This window comes from Lissotriton vulgaris, chromosome 5 (assembly GCF_964263255.1).
Source record: "Lissotriton vulgaris chromosome 5, aLisVul1.2, whole genome shotgun sequence".
Taxonomy (NCBI): domain Eukaryota; kingdom Metazoa; phylum Chordata; class Amphibia; order Caudata; family Salamandridae; genus Lissotriton; species Lissotriton vulgaris.
The window spans coordinates 1,468,924,171-1,468,943,366 of record NC_141693.1 but is presented as its reverse complement, the minus strand read 5'-3'; the positions used below and the strand labels follow the sequence as shown (position 1 = coordinate 1,468,943,366).

Genomic DNA, 19,196 nt, shown 5'->3' with positions numbered 1-19,196 from the left:
CCGCCCGCAGCACAACAAAGAACCCGCCCCCGCACTCACCGGCTGCCTCGGCTGCTCAGCTGGGCCGCGGGCGGGGCTCTTCTCCACTCGGGGGCTCCAGGCAAGACGCGGCAGGCTGCTTCCTGCTTCTCCGGTCTTCCCGATGACGCGGCCGGATGCTCGGCCGGCTGGGCCAATCCCAGCGCGGCAGGGCGATGACGCGGGTGGCTTCTCCTTCTCGGCTTCTCCTCTGCGAGGACGACACGGGGCAATGCCGGGTGGGCACCGGCTCCAATTAAATTAAGAAGCGAGGTGGCACTCGCAACTTCAGGACGATCTCGGCACAGAACTTACTCGAGGTGGGCACTCGATCCTTGGCAAGGAACAGCGCCCGGTCCCAGCAGCAATTCACAGTCAGCGAGGTGTGCACTCGCTCGGGGCGGACAGTGCCGGGTGGGCACCGGCCTCTGTAATTACAGCGCTCACAAGCGCAATAAGTGAAATAAAGCGCTCCCAAGCGCTAGGCAAGAAGTCCTCAGTGCTCCGCAGCACTGGAGGACAGGGCAGAGCTCCAGCAGGGCTGGAGGCAGGCAGGGGGGCAAGGCTGGGCCAGAGCCAGCACACTGGGTCTCCAGGCAGGGAGACTCCCCAAGTGGCGGTCCTTCTGGCCCCAGCAGCGGCACAAGCCCCCTCTGGCAGGATTCCAAAAGAAGAACATTTTCCAAGGGGACACAGCCCCTTCTTATACTGTAAATTCCTTTGTTACAATGTGCAGGGTGGGGGAAAAACCAGTCGCAGCTGGTTCTGGAGCACTCTTGATGGCCCAACCACCCATTTCATTCACTGGGGAGGCTAGGGTCATTAGACACACCACAGGGGGGCGGAGCCAGCATTGTGTGGGGAAAACCCAGCCCATCCAGGACCCAGGTACACTCCTCCCACACATCACTCATGCTAATCTCCCACTCACCACCGGGCAGACCCATCCAGACTTCCTGGAGCCTGGCATGCCAGCCAGCTCCAGCCAATCACGCTCCAGCACCCTCACTGCACACATATCTCAATGTCCAGAAGTAGCACTTCCCAACTAGACACATACATGCCGCAGACACCATCTTGCAGCATTCACTCTCACGAGTTTAGGCATACCAAACTCGAGCCTGCACTCCCCACGCATCAGGAACTACTAGGGACACACACATTCCCCATGCATTCCTATGGGAGGGCAGGCCAGCCATACTACACGCACGCACTTTCACTCTGGGACTCAGGGGAAAAGTGCGCAGAGACCCAAAAATCACTAACACAGGGTCACAAATAAGGCAAAAAGTCTAGGGGTGAACCTGCCCTGCGGGCCAAGTCCAACACTCACCTTAAAGACACGACTGCATTCCTCCAAAAGATCGAGACGATACAGTTCGATGAAAACCAACAATTAATGGTGACGCTAGACGTCGTTTCACTCTATACCCAGATCCCCCAAGATCAAGCCCTTGAAACATTGTCATTTTTCCTGGACACACGTGATAGACCATTCCAAGTACCCACAGAATTCATTCTAGAACTGGCTTCTTTTGCTTTGCAAAAAAACTTCTTCACGTTTGACTCTGAATACTTCCTTCAGGTAAAGGGAGTAGCAATGGGGTGCCCATTTGCCCCGGAACTAGCGGTGATGTATATGGGACTCTACGAACAAAAATTCATCTACAATGACAATCCCTTTAAAGACCGGATTTCTCATTATATGAGATATATAGACGACGTGTTCCTCATTTGGACTGGCAACCCTGAAACCCTTAAAAAATTTGTCGATTGGCTGAATGCACGTACAAATGACATAAAATTTAGCTGTACGTCATCAAATAAATCCATAACATTCTTGGATGTAAAAATTGAACCATTCGACGGAGGCCTTGGGACCACCTTGTTCCGAAAATCGACGGACAGAAACAAAGTGTTGTTATACTCCAGCAATCATCCACGCAGCCTGAGACAAAATCTACCCTTTGAACAATTCCTCAGGATTCGTAGGAATTGTTCACGGAAAGAGGATTATTTCGAGCATGCTAATCTACTGAAGGAGAGGCTTCTCCAACGAGGGTACCCTAAAAAACTATTATAAAATTCGCTTAAAAGGGCATGGTGGACGCCACGTGAATCACTAATGCAGAAAAAACCGAGAGTGGAACATAAACGATTGGTCTGTGTTTCGACCTTTTGCCCAGCGGCCAACCAACTCAAAAAACTGATAACATCTAACTGGCATCTAGTGAAAGATTTACATGAGGATTTCAAAGTGCCGCCTTTGTTTGCATACAAAAAAGAAAAAAAAAAGTGTGGCAAACCACATTGTGAGAGCAGCTTTACCAATTGAGAAAGGCCCGACTCTAAGAAGTCTTTTTGGGTTTCCACCGACAACAGGACACCACAAATGTGGAACCTGCATCTGCTGTGAAGAAACCATAGAGGAGTCGGTTTTCTCATTTAATAACATCAATTGGAAACATGAAGTTTTTACCAATTGCAAGACAAGGAATGTCGTGTACGCTATAATGTGCCCCTGCCTAATGTTATACATAGGAAAAACAACTCAGGAAGTCAGGCAACGCATTACCCAGCACAAGTCAAGAATACGCAGAGAAGTCGAAAACGCACCCTTAGTGAACCACTGGGTGGCTAAGAATCATGATAAAACCAAACTAAAGTGGACGGTCCTGTCGAAAATTGAAAATGATCCGAGAGGGGGCAACTTGGAGACACGACTAAACCAAAGAGAAGCCCTGCTAATAATGAAATTCGACACAGCAGTCAACGGACTAAATGAGATTTCTGAAATCTACAAATTGAACACGTAAACTGCTTTAGTTTTTCAACACCGCCAACGGGACTACATCTCCCATAACTCCTCAGAGCGTAGCCACACCCACAGCCAATAACAGTGTGTGTGTTCACTCACTCCCAGAAGACTGAAGGGGAAGGAGTGGAAAAGTACGAACTGCAGTGGACTTCGAAAACTAACGCGGTGCTTAGCCACGGTAAGAAGGATTCCATGGGGGCCAGCGAACGTTACAACTCACCGCAATAGACACGCTAGAAACCAAGCGGTAACACACGTCTCCCCTTTTGATTTCACAGCATTCCCATGCGAAACTTCACGACAGAGCCCGATCAATTGAGGACTTAATTCTCAGCAATCACGCTTAACCGCCCAGGTAGGCACACATTCTGACACCGAATGAATGAGTGACGTAAGGACGGACATGTGTGACAACAGCACTGGTATTACTCAAAACTTAGCGCACTTATCGTTTGTTTTTCTATTATGTTCCAGCACTTCCCTCTCCCCTTCATTTGGAATACAATTGTCTGCAATCACGGTTGGAGCCATGACCCAACAATAGAGGTAGGCTGAGGGAAGCTAGACAGCGAATAAGGTGTTTATCTCTTAGAACATAAGATTTATGATTGTTTCCTTTTCTTTGTAGTTACTTTTTGGTCCTGAGGAGAACCCTGGTACTCACAGGGTTTGAAACGCGTCGACCGACCCGGTCCCGGGTCATCCCTTTGAATTTAGATTGAAATTTCTCGACAATACACAGAAAGACTGTTTGCTTTCCTTTTAAACTGTTACAAACAATTGTAAAATACGACAAAAAAGGACTCTTCATTTGTTGTGTATATAGGTTCTTTTTGGCACCGGGACCAGTATGGATGTGGAGTAGTATGAATGGACGGCCAAGAATGTGTTTGTGAGTTAGTCTGATTCATTGTACATACCAATTTGTCTTATTTCATGTTTGTATATAAATGTACATAAACTCTTTTTTGTATTCCCATGCACAAAACTAAAAATGACTAAAAACTAAAATAGTCTTCAGAAGAAAATTAAAACAAAAGTTGCAATTCAAAAAGCAAGTGTCCATGCTATTTTCATGTATGCTGTGTTCTTTAGTTGGTTTTGAAAAATAAGTTTCTCAGCACTGGCAAGTGTTTTGTTTCTTTAGTGTATATTGGCTCAGCCTTGCTGAGTTTAGGAGTCAAGACCCTTTTTGTTTCCTAAACCTTCTGAGAGTCAGGCGCTACAATTGGGTGTTTGGTTCCCAGTGAAGGACAAATGTGGTCATGTTACTTGTGCAGCCCTCACAGATACTGCCTCGATTTCCAACATTAGTGACAGCGGCAGGATACATAGTATCCCATTGTGGTGTGAATTTATAGCATTTGATGAGTCCAGTTTTGCCACACATTACCTAATTACTGATGCAGTAATGAGCAAATGGAAGAGCACAAGGCTCGGAGAAGGGTTCAAAGTTTTGGTTATGTGAACTAGAAGTATGGGAAAGGAAAGTCCTGCGCACATTTATGTCATGTGAGGATATTATGGTTTAAATGTAGACTGTATTGATATGACTGAGTTACGTTGATTAGCATATGCTAGCGGGACTGGTGCTTTCCAGGAAATAATTGCACACAAATGTTCTAAGCCATATTGTACACCTTTGAACCCCAACACTACACCTGCGTGATGAGGGTGTCTCCTCAAGAGATAGGGACAGCAACTGATACCTACATCACAGATAGGGGATTAGGGGTAGATTGACCTGGGGGGGTCAGGAGACGTAGGAGTCCTGGGAGATTCCCATACTTTTTAAGGGCAAGGAGAGTTTCCACAGAGGGGGCCCCAGATATCCTTCCCCCGCTGAAAGTTTGCTTACCTTTGGCGCAGGCCAAAACCACTGGAAGGGTGGGGCAGGAGGTTTTTCTACCCCGGGTAGTAATACCCCAGGGGTTCCCATGGTGGGGAACCCCAAGAAACTTTTCCTATGGTGGGAGGAGGGTGTGGCAGAGTTGGGTGTCAGACTGGCCCCCCAGGTTAACTGGTGGGGAGTAGAGCAATCCAGGGTTGGCCCCTGGTGGTGGGTGGCCCCCGAGGAGGGTAGTTCATGAGCAGGAGTTGTAGTGGTAGCCCCTAGGTAAACTAAGTGGGCTAGGTAACTAACCCTGTGGAGATCTGAGTGGGGGTGATGTGCTCCCTAGATTCAAGGTGAAGGGTTAGTGGTGGACCCTGAGGTGTCAGTGTCGGGTAGGTGGTTACCCAAGGAAGCAACAGGATGTCATTCTAGAGCTGGTGTTGTGAACCTGATGTGGTGGCTGCGGCGATGCCTAGCCGGAGACCAGTCAGGTAGGTCCGATGGACTTGGACCAAAGGACCAGGAGCATTGGGTTGATCCCCTCGCTCGAGGCAGGAGGTGGACTTCTTCAAGGTAGTACCACCATGTACACAGGTGGGGCCTATCTTAATTGAAGGGACCCTGTGCTTCAGAGGAGGGTGGTGCAGGCCTAGCAGGGATCTTGAGGGTCCCTGGCTGAGTGTGGTAGTTCTACCCTGAAGGCAGGTGGGGCCAATCTTAAGTGAAGGGACCCTGCTCTTCAGAAGGTGTGGTGCAGGCCATCCAGGAATCATGTGGGTCCCTGGACAGTCTCCCAAGGCGCTGCAGGGAGACCGGGGAGAGTCATGAGAGGTGGGTCTGGATGTAGCTAACTCGGGCCACAGGCTCTCTAAGGGTACTCCGGGAGGAGAGTGCGCCTCTCGGAGGGAAGGGTGCATAGGCCCTGTTCTCGCAGCGGAGAACAAGGAAGGGGTCTAGGTTCCCGGGGTAGTTTCCGTGTGGAGCTACTGACAGGGGGAATGAGCTGCAGGATGTCTGACGAGGTACCCTCAGTGTTCCTCCCTGGCACTCTCAGCGTGGTAGTGAGGCCAGTCTGAGGTCCTATCAGGGAGCCAGGTGAGTGGCCAAAGGGTGCTTTTCTGTGTGGGGAAAGCACAAGTGGTTGTGCTTTCTTTAGGGAAACCTGTCATCCCGAAAGGGTGGTGGCAGCTGAATGACCCCAGCAGCAGGCTGAGGGTGCAGAGAGGTTGCATCCTTGGAGTGCAAGGACCAAACTGATAGAGGGTACTGGTTGGAACTAACTCCAGAAGGGAGACCAGCTAGTGACCCCGGGGGATGGGATGTAGAGCTATCCTAGAAGACCACATCAGTGCTGAGGCACTGTACCCTTGTCCACAGAAGTGGTCGGCATAGTGTTGTATACCCGAGGGCAAAGATGGGCCTAGTTAGGCTGAGTCCATGTAAACCATGAGTGACCTAGAGGTATCTAACCTAGAGCCCGGAGGGTTCTTAGGGTAGTCTGGGATCCCCGTCATGAGTAGAGAATTCATGGATGGGAGGAGTAGGTGGTCTAAGCGAATAACTGGTGAGTGAGGGGGTCTGGTCAGAACCCCTTCTAACTAGTTATCGCTGACTACGGGTAGAATACCCATGTAGAGTGGCCATTTCTTCCCTGTAGGAATCAGCTGGGCGCGGCATGTGTTAGAAGGGGGTTCTGACACTCTGGGCCGCCCGGATTTCCTGCTTTTTTTGGTTTAGATGTCTTTTATTGATTTTATCCACAAAAAGAACAAATGAGCCAATGTGCTCTACAATCAAAGGGTTACAACCCGGCATGTCACTTTTATGTGCTTCAGGCCTGAACAACAACAAAGGTGCAACAAACTCCTGCCCCCAGCCCCCTCCTCCTCATAAAGAGAAAAAAATAAAATAAAAGGACCATCTGAGAAAAAAAAAAGAAAGAAAAAAGGAAGTGTTGCAACCCAACTATCAGATCCCATACGTGGCTAGGTGGCCGATTTAGCGGTGGTAGGCGTTGGCGGAGGATCCGCCAGTCTAAGCAATCTGAGATATTTGGGACAGGTGAGCTCTGTAAATTCGGATGTCAAGAGTGCAAGGAGGGGCGCCCATAGCTCATGGAAGGAAGCCCCGGGTTGGTTAGCGAGAGAGAGATCTTCTCCATTCCTACGATGGACCATAGTTTATGGAGCCAGCCTAAGCGTGCAGAGACGGTAGTGGAACCCCAGTGTGTGAGGCTGTTTTGTACTTTGGCACCTAGAGTGAGCGCCATTTGTTTGCTTCTCTTAGAGGTAAGCGGGAAGGTGATAGCATTTGGGGGGCTCAGGAGAATGTACGCCGGGAATCTCAGGATCTGGGTGTCAAAGTGGGAGTCAAACTCATCTAGTATTTGTTGCCAATATGCCCCAAGCTTAGGGCAATCCCAAAGTAATTGTGTGAGAGTACCCGGCGCGCCACAGGCCCACCAGCACAGTGGGCTACGTACAGGGTTGCCCTTATGGAGTCTTACGCGGGTGAGATACCAGTAGGTGGCCAACATAGTGGCTGTTTCAGTCGATGAGACATTCCGGGCCGTGCGATGGGCTCTGTGATAGATATCCCTCCATTCTTTCGGTGAGATTTCTCTACCCAACTCCCCCTCCCATCGCAATTGACCGGGAGATTTCACAGTGTCTGAGATGTTACGGGTGAATTTATACAGATCTGATGTTAGATGCGCGTCATTATGCCTTGTAATTAACCATTTCTCAAACGGTGTGAGCCGTCTCTCAGCACCCTCCCTCACCCCCCCATGCAGAATACCAATGTCGTATCTGTAGATACCCATAGCACTCCGATTCGGGAAGTCCATGATCAGTACGGAATTCTATAAACGGGCGCAGTCCGGAAAGGTCGAAGAAATGTCCTATGGAGCGGGTAGCCTCTGTCATCCAGTGGTGGAATTCCCCTTAGTCTAGGCCAGGCGAGTCTTGATTCTGTACGGTGGGTGTAAGGGGAAATGGGAATGTCGTGAGCCCCCTGGTTACCGCAATATGTCCCAAGCCAACATTGTGGGTCGGGTAATCTCTGATAGATAGAGACTGCGAGGTCGTCCCCTGCGGGAGAGGAAGGGAACCCGCCATAAGGATCTAGCTGCGAGAGATCTGTCCATAAATAACCAGTGCTTTTCGGATTCGGGGCGTGACCACTCTACAAGCAAATTTCGTTCCGTGCACTACATGGCATTTGACAATGCCGTGCGCAACGGAATTTGATTTACTTATTTTTGTTTAATTACCTTGGTTTGGCCGTATGCCTTATTTTACAATCCTCCACCTTACACCTCCCCCACCCTGCCTCACCGCCCTGCAGTACTCCCACCACGGGCTACTACTGCGCAAACTTCACTCCCACCCCAAACGTAGATCCCATTTCTTTATTTTACATAATACTATAAACATCATACAGTGCTTTACCACCTTGTTGTACAAACCAATATTTAAAAATACATACTATTACACACACTAACCGACCGTTGTAGCAGTGCTGCGAGGCGGGGTGGCGAAAAGGCTAAGTGGAGGGTAGTAAAATATGGCATACAACCAAATCCAGGTAAATAAACCAAAACAAAAGTATAACAAGTTTCGTTGAACATACACATGCAAATACATTTTGCAAGTAAACACATTCGCTATTTTATCTCCCTATTTACTACACATTTTGCATGTACTTGTCTTTAAAAAATTACAAATCATTTTATTTACTAACAAATACCCCCATATTACCCATGCCACCCTCTCACAGTGCAGTTGTAGCAAATACGTATAGCAGCAATCTCTAATGCTAAATTAGCCTCACTCAATTCTACTCACAAAATTGCCCCGCAAAAAATTAACGCAGGCACAAATGTTAATACTTAATTTCAAAAGGAATGGAATTTTTTATTAACACATTATAATAAGTTGCGCTACCTAAAATCTAACTTCTATATTACCTCTCATTCTAGCCCTCTCTTGCATCTCTCAATCTTCCTCAATGCTCTTACAGTTTATTAAATAAAAAATCATACACATTTTACTTAAACTAGAGTATAGCAAAACTCACAATTACATTTAGAACAAATATACATTATTAACACAAAGCAGAAAGAATATTTTTAAAACAAGCATTTGCAATGCAATAGGTCTCGCATTAAGAAAGTTTGAGCTATTGGTATTGTAAATGACACATTTTTAATTTATGTTTTGTTTTTGAAAATAGCGAAATTAATAGCTTTGTCATTTACAATGACAATAGTTATAACTTTCGCAAATGTGACACCGATAGCATTTGTAATGCAATATGTGTTGTATTTACGTGACTTACATGTATTGATTTACAAACAAAGCCTTTTAATTTTTTTTCAATAATTAATACTTAAATAAAAGTTATTGTAATTTATAATTGCAATAGCTTAAAGTTTTGTAAATAATTTTTGTGAAGATTATGTTCAGTGTATTTTATTGTGACGATAATCCAAGAACAGAAGTGAAATATTAACGTATTTTTGTTACATTTGTAATAAAGCTTGAAACATTAAGAGAACATATTTGAACCAGGTGTTGTTGAATGGTTGCACAGATTGATGCTGTGGTGGCGCTGAGTGATGTGATGGCGAACAAGTCATGATGTGGCGTTCAGTGATGCTGTGGTAGCGCACAGTGATGTTGTGGTGCCCCTGAGTGATGCTGTGGTGGTGCGGAGTCGTGCTGTATGCTATGCTATGTTTTGTTTTGCTATCCTATGTTTTGCTATCCTACGCTTTGATTTGTTATGCTATGCTTTGTTATGCTATGCTATGTTTTGTTATGCTATGCTGTGTTGTGTTGTGTTACGCTATGCTATGCTATGTTGTGTTTTTTTGCTATGCTATGTTTTTTTGTGTTTTGTTATGCTATGCTATGTTTTGTTGTTATGCTTTGTTTTAGGTTATGCTATGTTTTGTTATGCTATGTTTTGTTTTATGTTATGTTATGCTATGTTTTGTTCTGCTGTTTTGTTGTGTTATGCTATGTTTTGTTATGCTATGTTTTGTTATGCTATGCTATGCTTTGTTGTGTTTTGCTATGCTATGTTTTGTTATGCTATCCTATGCTTTTTTTTGTTATGCTATGCTATGTTTTTTTATGCTATGCTGGTGGGGGAGTGGGAGTGTGTGTAAGGGTGAGAGAGGTTGAGGGGGTGTGAGGGTGTGCGAGGGTGGGTGTGCGAGGGTGGGTGTGTGAGGGTGGGTGTGTGAGGGTGGGTGTGTGAGGGTGGGTGAGGGTGAGGGGGTGTGAGGGTGGGTGAGGGGGGGTGGGGGTGTGAGGGTGGGTGAGGGGGTGTGGGGGTGTGAGGGTGAGGGGGTGTGAGGGGGAGTGAGGGTGAGGGGAGTGAGGGGGAGGGGGGTGTGAGGGGGAGGGGGGTGTGAGGGGGAGGGGATGTGTGAGGGGGAGGGGGTGTGAGGGTGATGAGGGGTGAAGGTGAGGGAGGGTGAGGGGTGTGAGGGTGGGTGAGGGGGAGTGAGGGTGAGGGGTGTGAGGGTTGTGTGGGTGAGGGGGGTGAGTGGATGTGAGGGTAAGTGGGTGTGAGGGTAAGTGGGTGTGAGGGTAAGGGGGTGTGAGGGTGAGGGGGTGTGAGGGTGAGGGGGTGTGAGGGTGAGAGGGTGAGGGGGTGTGAGGGTGAGGGGGTGTGAGGGTGAGGGGGTGTGAGGGTGAGGGGGTGTGAGGGTGAGGGGGTGTGAGGGTGAGGGAGTGTGAGGGGGTGTAAGGGTGAAGGGTGTGAGGGTGAAGGGGTGTGAGGGTGAGGGGTGTGGGGAGTGAGGGGGTGTGAGAGTGAGGGGGTGTGAGTGAGGGTGAGGGTGTGAGGGGGAGTGAGGGTGAAGTGAGGGTGAAGTGAGGGTGAAGTGAGGGTGGGTGAGGGTGGGTGAGGGATGGGAGGGGGTGAGATGGTGAGGGAGTGTGAGGGGAGGGAGTGTGAGGGGAGGGAGTGTGAGGGAGGGAGGGTGAGGGGTGTGAGGGGGTGTGAGGGTGAGGGGTTGTGAGGGTGAGGGGTGAGGGGGTGTGAGGGGGTGTGAGGGTGAGGGGGTGTGAGCATGAGGGGGTGTGAGGGTGAGGGAGGGTGAGTGGGTGTGAGGGTGAGTGAAGGGGTGTGAGGGTGAAGGGGTGTGAGGGTGAAGGGGTGTGTGGGTGAAGGGGTGTGTGGGTGAAGGGGTGTGTGGGTGAAGGGGTGTGAGGGTGAGGGGGTGTGAGGGTGGGTGAGGGGGTGTGAGGGTGGGTGAGGGGGTGTGAGGGTGGGTGAGGGTGGGTGAGGGGGAGTGAGGGGGAGTGAGGGGGAGTGAGGGGGAGTGAGGGGGGAGTGAGGGGGTGAGGTTGAGGGGCGGTGAGGGAGGGTGAGGGGCTGTGAGGGGGTGAGGGGCTGTGAGGGGGTGAGGGGCTGTGAGGGTGAGGGGCTGTGAGGGTGAGGGGCTGTGAGGGTGAGGGGGTGTGAGGGGTGTTAGGGTGAGGGGGTGTGAGTGTGAGGGGGTGTGAGAGTTAGGGGTGTGTGAGGGTGAAGGGGGTGGGGGTGAGGTTGAGTGAGGGGGTGAGGGTGAGAGGGTGAGTGAGGGTGAGTGAGGGTGGGTGAGGGGGAGTGAGGGTGTGTGAGGGTGTGAGTGGGCGTGGGGGTGTGAGGGGTGTGAGGGGGTGAGTGAGGGCGTGTGAGGGTGAGTGATGGTGTGTGAGGGTGAGTGAGGGTAAGAGGGTGAGTGAGGGTGAGTGAGGGGGTGTGAGGGGGTGAGGGTGACGGGGCGTGAGGGTGACGGGCGTGAGGGTGACGGGCGTGAGGGTGACGGGCGTGAGGGTGACGGGCGTGAGGGTGACGGGCGTGAGGGTGACGGGCGTGAGGGTGACGGGCGTGAGGGTGACGGGCGTGAGGGTGACGGGCGTGAGGGTGACGGGCGTGAGTGAGGGTGAGAGGGTTGTGAGGGGGGTGAGGGTGTGAGGGTGAGTGAGGGTGTCCGAGGGTGGGTGAGGGCGAGTGAGGGGGTGTGAGGGAGAGAGGGTGTGAGGGTTGTGGGTGTGAGGGTGTGTGAGGGTGAGGAGTTGTGAGGGCGAGGAGTTGTGAGGGCGAGGGTCCGAAGTAAATGGTGGGAGGGCAGACATCATAAGACAGAGAGAAGAGAATTGTGGTGACTGCGTTGGTCAGTTTCAGAATCAGGAGGGGCAGAGTCAGCACAGTCTGCGAGGGATCAACGTGTCTAGAGGCAAAGCATAGCGGATGTAGCATTGCAGCTAGCAAGTCGAGTGTTTTCAAGCTGCGTGTCCCTAGAGAGATGGCAACACAGCAACAGCATTTGAGGAGCAAGGCTACTGTAAACAAGCACCGTAGGCTTTCACTTTCGTCCAGAAACAGGCTCAACAAGCTCTCGGCATTGCTGTGGCGGGGGAGCGCTAGCGCCTTCCTTTGAAGTCTGATGCAGGAGCGGGGGAGCGGCAGCCTTTGAAGTCTGTTTGGCGGAGCAGCAGCCTTTGAAGTCTGATGCGAGGCACAGACAAATGGTGGTGTGACGTGGCTTGCGATCACATGAACTGTGTCTAATCCGCAGTTTTGGCAGACTTTTCGTACTGCTTACTAGAATCTTACCGTAATGCTTACGCCTTGCTCCAGCGAGACCAAAAAAGCAGTGCCAGGTTACAACAGGAAGAAAGAGTACTGGACAGCTAATACACACACCCCAATTACAGTACAAGCAACGAACAGAGAAAGAGAGCAAAATAAACCAGAGAACGATTACACAAATACAGCTATCACTGTTGTACATAAATGAAGGGAGGCCTTTTGGAAGAATATTTTTGACATTTTGCAAATTATTTTCTAGTACATTTCATTATACGCGTCGCAAGAATATATTTAGAGTTTTTCCGAAACTAAGTTAGGCGTCATTTTCCCATGCCACGACGTTTATTACTGTCTGTACTATTGTCCATGCATTTTCTCTCATATTCAGTTTGTTTCCACAGAGACATTATAATAATATTATAATAATAATCCACATTTGTAAAGCGCGACAATCACCCGTAAGGGTCTCTAGGCGCTGGGTGCCGTCGGGAAGATTAAGCAAGCTATTGCCCAGAGTCACATGGTGCTAAGCTAACCTGCCGCCGGAGCTGGGGATCGAACCGTGATCCCCAGATTCCAGTGTCAGTCGCCCTGGCCGCGGCGCCACACCTCTCCCATTTGGGTGGTGGATATCTATTGTCTACAGCTTCCCTTGCTTTACGTAATCAGAATTACTAATATATATTTGGGAAGCACCTAAAATTGCAATTGTTTACTTATCAATTCTGTCACATTAAATTAGTGACCTAGGAATGCATGCTACCCAATTTAGCGCCAATAAGCACATTGGTGAACATAAGAACAAATGTTTTTCACGTCTGGATTCTGAGTGATATAGACAACTCAAAGTTTGCTCTTGTTGTCTATTTGGTGTCACTCAAAAACGCTTGGTTTAAAACATCAGCATTACTCACTGTCACAAATCTATAATTCTATATATTTGCATTCAAAGCGAACAATACGGACACAAAATATAACTATTTATTTAGTAGTCTTTTAGTATTTCTCACAGTCTAGTAGTAATCAAATTAGCAATTAAAGGTTTGTGTTTCTGGGTTGCAATTGAAGACTACAAGATGATTAGCATTCTGTTAGTCTTAAAAGATTATTCATTATATTTCAGTAGTCTTAATGTACTAGTTTTCACACACAAAAATACTACTGAATACTGAAAATATCATAATGCACTCTTCATATACAAAAAAAGTTAAATAAAACGTGAAGTATTCAAGTTTGGGAAGATAATAGTCAGGCGAAATGCAGTTACACAGAGCATGCTACATACGAAAATAAACATTGGGCACCTGCTTGGTGCTAAGAGTTTGAACAAGTCTGACTCAGAGATCGATATCTTAAACTGCAGACGGAGGACTTAGAGAAGCAATTAGGTAGTTTAACAGCAGAATTTCTGGAGGGTTGAAGACTTGACAAAATATATGAATCATCGTCCTAGGATTAACAATGTATGTTGTGGACAAAACAAAGAAGGAATAAACTGAGGGTCCAGTTGCTTTTCGGACAATTCCTGCCGAGGCAATTTTTGGAATGAAGTATTGCTGTTTGCATAATTGCTGCCGCTTAGTTAATTCCCACACCGATTAATAATGGGAGCAATTTCAGTTGAGGTTAAAAGACTGAATACGTTTGTTTGATACTTGCTCAGTTAGGCGAGCTGAGGCAATTCACGCACAAATCTTAAATCAGCAGTTTTAGATAGTAGAACTCCGCGCGATGCATAGACATACCCATATCAATTTATATTGGATTCGCCCATAATCGTTTGAGAGCTCTGGGTTATTTGGACTGTATTTTGACAATTTGATCTATCTTGCTCCTTTCATCTACTACATTAACTCGTAAAGTCTGACTGATGTAAATTTAGAATAAACGAGATGCTGCATAAACATAATTCATTTCGCTGATCTCGCACCCAATCTAATTCTTCGCGATTCCATCCTAGTATCGAGCAGACCTAAAATACAGTTAGAATGGGTCCGTCATTTTAACCTACCTGTGAAGATGCCCAACTCGTTTGCCTCGGTTTTCCAAATAGTTGTCAAATGAGGCGGATACAGACAGGAGTAGGGCGAACATGGGGAATAACAGCAGTCCATAGACATACAGCTCCTTTCTCCTAGCTCCGGACACGCGAACAGCACAGAGCCTATACAATACCGCCAAGAACAGACACAAGAGGGCGGTGACAGTTGCCATGAAACCGGAAGTGCCAGAAAGCTGCTCATGCGCTTTTAAGATCGGAAAGCTGAAATGCAAATTGGCTGTAACTGTAAAACAAACGTAACATAAACAAGCAGCGGCAGAAAGTAACAATCGTAAAGAAGCTGAAGAAATGCTTCTTTACGAGCACATGCTGCTTTCAAAGGGCATTTACGTGATTCCCGTTCCAGTGACTTTGCCGCTTCCGATGGTATGGTGTTTGTTTGTAGCTGGTGGCACTGCTGTTTTTTTTCATTAGTGGGGGTGGAGTCAGGGGTTGTTACGTAGAGCCGAAGACGCAGCAGTATGGGAGGACATAGACCGCAGCGCGTACGATACAATGAAAGTGAAAGCGGAGTATGCCCCATTGTTAAAAATCATTAAATACATCTTTTAAACATTTAAAACAAAAGCGCAGCCACCACGTTACATATTTAGCGCGGTGTGCACGCTATCGTGAAAACAAAGAAGAAAAGAAAAGTACGCCTTCCATCATCCCAGATCGGGCAGCGTGCAGCTGAAATAAACAAGAAAATAAGTCCTCAGTGGAAGACATCAACACACGAGGCGTAACAATATAGTACTTCGACACTGCTGCATCCAGCCGAAAACGGAAACGAAAAGGAGGGACATAAAGGGAGGATTACCAATTGGCAAACACGTTTTTGTGAAGGACAGTAACACAGCCAAATTAAAACCATCTGGCAGCAATGGGAGGAGTTCAACTGCTGAAGTATACACAAGTGACAGCGCAAGGACTGTCTGCGCTCGACCTAAAAACGCACTACGTAACGATATTCAGAAAACAATCTTACCTTCCTGCCCATGTACATCTTCCAAGTGTCTGCTTCCATCCGCGATTCTATTACAGGACCGGAGGCTTCTGATTATGCTTCTCAAACTTTACTGCATCAACACAGCAGCCAATGAAAATATATTATTTTCACAACAAACAATAAATTACTACATTTCCCATGAACACCATGGTTATAGGCACGCCCCCACAGTCCATAAGAACCCCTTGCGTGCGTTTCACATCCTCTTTCTTTGCTGCTCAAGCCAGAGTTAAGTGCACCTCCCCTTGGTTCCCTCACTCTGCTTGTGTTTGGGTTTTCCATTGGGGTTAATGCAGATTGATATTGGTATTGGTAGATTGTATGATTGAACGGATCGCTCCGCGATTGAATTGTTATTATTGCTTGGTGTATCATTTATTCGTTCTTTGCACTTTTCTCTGTCCGTTAACGAACCACTTCAGAGCCGTAGATATTTGGGGCGACCGCCCTCAGGACCACGCGCTTAGCGAGCGTCGAAAGAAAGGGTCTTTGACCGGCAGGGGGGCCGCCGCGAACCGCACAGGAGCCCGTTACCGGCAGCCGCAAGGCGCGCAGAGGCTTCCCTCGTACGCCCTGACGCTTCCACCGGGTGGCTCTCGGCCGACGCGCGCGCTCTAAACGCTTACCAATTGGGCTAGTTTTTGGCGGTTTTTGGTAACGTTTGGGCGGCGCGCCTCGGTCTGATTCCTCGTCTTACCGCGAACGCAATATTCACGCGTTACACACACCGGCAGGACCCCCTGTGTGATCGCCAGCCCTTTTGAGCTTGTTGGTTGGGAAAAGATTGTGGCCCAGAGTGCGCACACACTCAGGGAATCGAAGGGCCCAGGTCACTGACCTTTCACTACAGCTTTGCTGAGGGGGTTTGGGAAACGTTGCCTACAGTTAATGTATCTGTGTGCCTGGGCTGACCCCCCCATTACCCCCCCTAGGTGTGTCCGGCAGTGTGTACCTTCACGATGGAAGGTTGGGTTTGATATCCAGATGAAGAGTATAATGATGGGGAGGAGATTGTAGACGGACAGCAGGAGGCTGTTCTGGAAGACAATATAGTGGAAGCCTTGGATGCCTCGGTCCAGGCTTCGGTGGCTAAGGCTATGGAGACGAAAGTCCCGCAGACGGTGCATCAGGCACTTGCAGTGGCTCTGCGTCCTATTCGCAAACAGCTGGAGGGTTTTGCCAAACGCCATGGTTATGAAGGGAAGAAGAAACAGAAGCAAGCAGCCACTTCTTCCGCAGCAGGCTCGGCCGGGCAACAATGGCCGCATGCGCAGTCCTTGGCTTCCCTGCCAGCGAGAGGATCATCGGACCACCCTAACGTAGGTGGAAAGGCCAAATCTAAACGACCGATCCCTGTAGATACAGACACCGCTACAACTAACACGGACACGGGTACCGATACAGACACTTCGGAGGAGCACCCTCCTCCCTTTAAGAAGGCCAGAGTCGATCCAAAGCCGACGGAAGAAAAAATCGGAACTTTCAGCTTTGACCCTTCAGAGATAGTCCATCCCCGGTCCTCGGACTGGATCCCACCCCCGGCGGTCTCAGAGTACCTACATGAGAACCTCCGAAAAGGTTTCAGCAGAGAGGTTCGTAATCCTTTTAGGTCAGAGTGCCCGCGCCCGGAGATTCCGGATGGCGTAGCAGACACTCCGGAGATTGATGCGAGCATGCTCACGTTCTTGAGAAAGTTCTCGAAGGATCCCAAGAGGGGGTTGGACAGGGCTTGGCGGGGCTGCCAAGACAAGATGCTGGACGTCGTGGGGCCCCTCGCAAAAATATTGGAAATGGCACTGAAGGCCAAGGAAGGTACGGAAGCAGTAGATCCGGATATCTTGGCGGGCTGGGCTCAGCGCGCCATTTGCCTAGTGGGCAACGCCAATTGCGCTGTCTCTTCATAGAGGCGCAAGTCCCTGCTACTCAGAATGGACAGCAACCTAACGGAGCTTGCGGAGGCGGAACCAGGACCCCTGGCCGGGGGTTTCCTATTTGGCGATAAGTTCGTTAAAGATGTCACGAAGTACGTTGGCACTTTCACCGTGCTTGACAAGGCTCAGAGCGGAATAAAGCGGGCACTTAGCCAAGGGGTTTTCACCAGGGCCGGACGAGGCGGGGGGCGCTCGTCAGGCCGAGGATATCAGCAAGGCGCCCAGCGTGGGGACTTTGGTCGCGGACGTGGAGAGTGGGACTCCACCCGCGGTGGTACATTCTATCCGTCCAAGCGGAGATTTTCCAAAGGACGTTTCCAGTCGGGAAACAATAGAGCGTCCTTCAAATCACATCAGAATTCCGGTGAGTGTTACGGATATTTCCATTCTTCCATTGGGGGAGCGCACGCAGCATTGCATGGCGCAGTGGCGAGCTTTGACGCAGGATGCGTGGGTGCTACAGACCATTCAAGGGTTTCAGCTGGAGTTTTACTCCCGCCCAGTGCAGGAGTTTCCCCCCCCCCCTCCTCTCCATTTTTCCCTACAAGATCACAATTTCATAAGCGAAGAGGTGGAAGACTTACTGAAGAAAGGGGCGATCGCTCGCGGTCAGAGGGGTCCTCAGGGCTTCTTCAGCAACGTCTTCCTTGTCCAGAAGAAAGGGGGTGGCAACAGGTTGGTGCTCAATCTCAGGGTTTTCAACCAATACTGGACTTATAACCATTTCAAAATGGAGGGTATTCATCTTCTAGCAGATTTGCTGCAAGAAGGGGATTGGTTTGTCCGTCTGGACCTCAAAGATGCATATCTGTCTATACCGATTTTTCCTCCTCATCGCAGGTTTCTACAATTCATGTGGGACAACCAATGTTACGAATACTTGGCTCTTCCCTTCGGTCTATCCTCGGCTCCATGGTGCTTCACAAAAGTGATGAAGCCAGTGGTTGCATTCCTCAGGGAAAGAGGGGTACAACTGATCATATATCTGGACGATATACTAATCATGGCGCAGGATCAATTCAGTCTACTGCGACATCTGACCATGACTACATCCTTACTCCAAAGCTTAGGATTTGTGATCAATTGGAAGAAGTCGGTTATGGTTCTGACACAGACAATAGACTTCCTGGGGTTCATGATCAATTCCCAGTCAGCGCAACTGTGTCTTCCTCAAGCCAAGTTGCGGGATTTGAAACTAGAGATAAGAAAGTTGTTAGACAGTCAGGTAGTGACTCTCAGGACGCTGGCCAGAGTTGTGGGTATACTGGCATCGCCCATTCAAGCTATCTTTCCGGGGCCGCTGCATTACAGGGCCCTTCAAAGACTCAAGATCCAGCACCTACGAAGGGGCCTCTCGTACACCGACTCGGTGCCTCTTTCAGAGGAAGTACGCACAGAGCTGCAGTGGTGGTTAAGTCACGTGGATGCCTGGAACGGCAGGGCGATCTTCGGATCCCAGCCAGAAGTAGTGATCGAGTCCGGCGCCAGCAGGTGGGGCTGGGGCGCGCGCTGTGGAGAGGTTTCTACAGGCGGCAGATGGTCGGCACAAGAGCTAGAAATGCACATAAATTGTTTGGAACTGCTGGCGGGGTCGTTTGCGATTCGCACGTTATCCCCGAGGCAGACATCTTGTTGCATCATCCTCCGTTTGGACAACGTGTCAGCGGTGAGGTATATCAACAAGTTGGGCGGCACGAGGTCGTCAATGCTTGTTCAGATAGCCAAGGATTTTTGGCATTATTGTCTCCAAAACCAGATCTCGGTGGTGGCGGAATACATTCCGGGTCAAGCCAATCAGGTAGCGGATTGGAATTCCAGACACTTGAGGGACTACAGCGAGTGGAAGCTGCTCCCTCGTGTTTTCCAGTGGCTTCAGGCGACGTGGGGTCCGTTTCAGACGGACCTGTTTGCCTCCAGGCTATCATTTCAACTTCGCCGGTTCTTCAGCT

At 49.1% G+C, this 19,196-nt stretch overlaps 1 protein-coding gene across 1 annotated transcript in view; it reads right to left on the bottom strand.

Moving 5' to 3' along the window:
• Positions 1-14,452, bottom strand: part of ELK4 (ETS transcription factor ELK4) — a 186,743-nt gene extending 172,291 nt beyond the window's left edge. Inside the window, exon 1 of the mRNA XM_086923428.1 lies at positions 14,275-14,452. The gene's annotated coding sequence lies outside the window, so the exon portion shown is untranslated. The remainder of the gene's footprint in view (positions 1-14,274) is intronic.
• Positions 14,453-19,196: the final 4,744 nt, after the last annotated feature.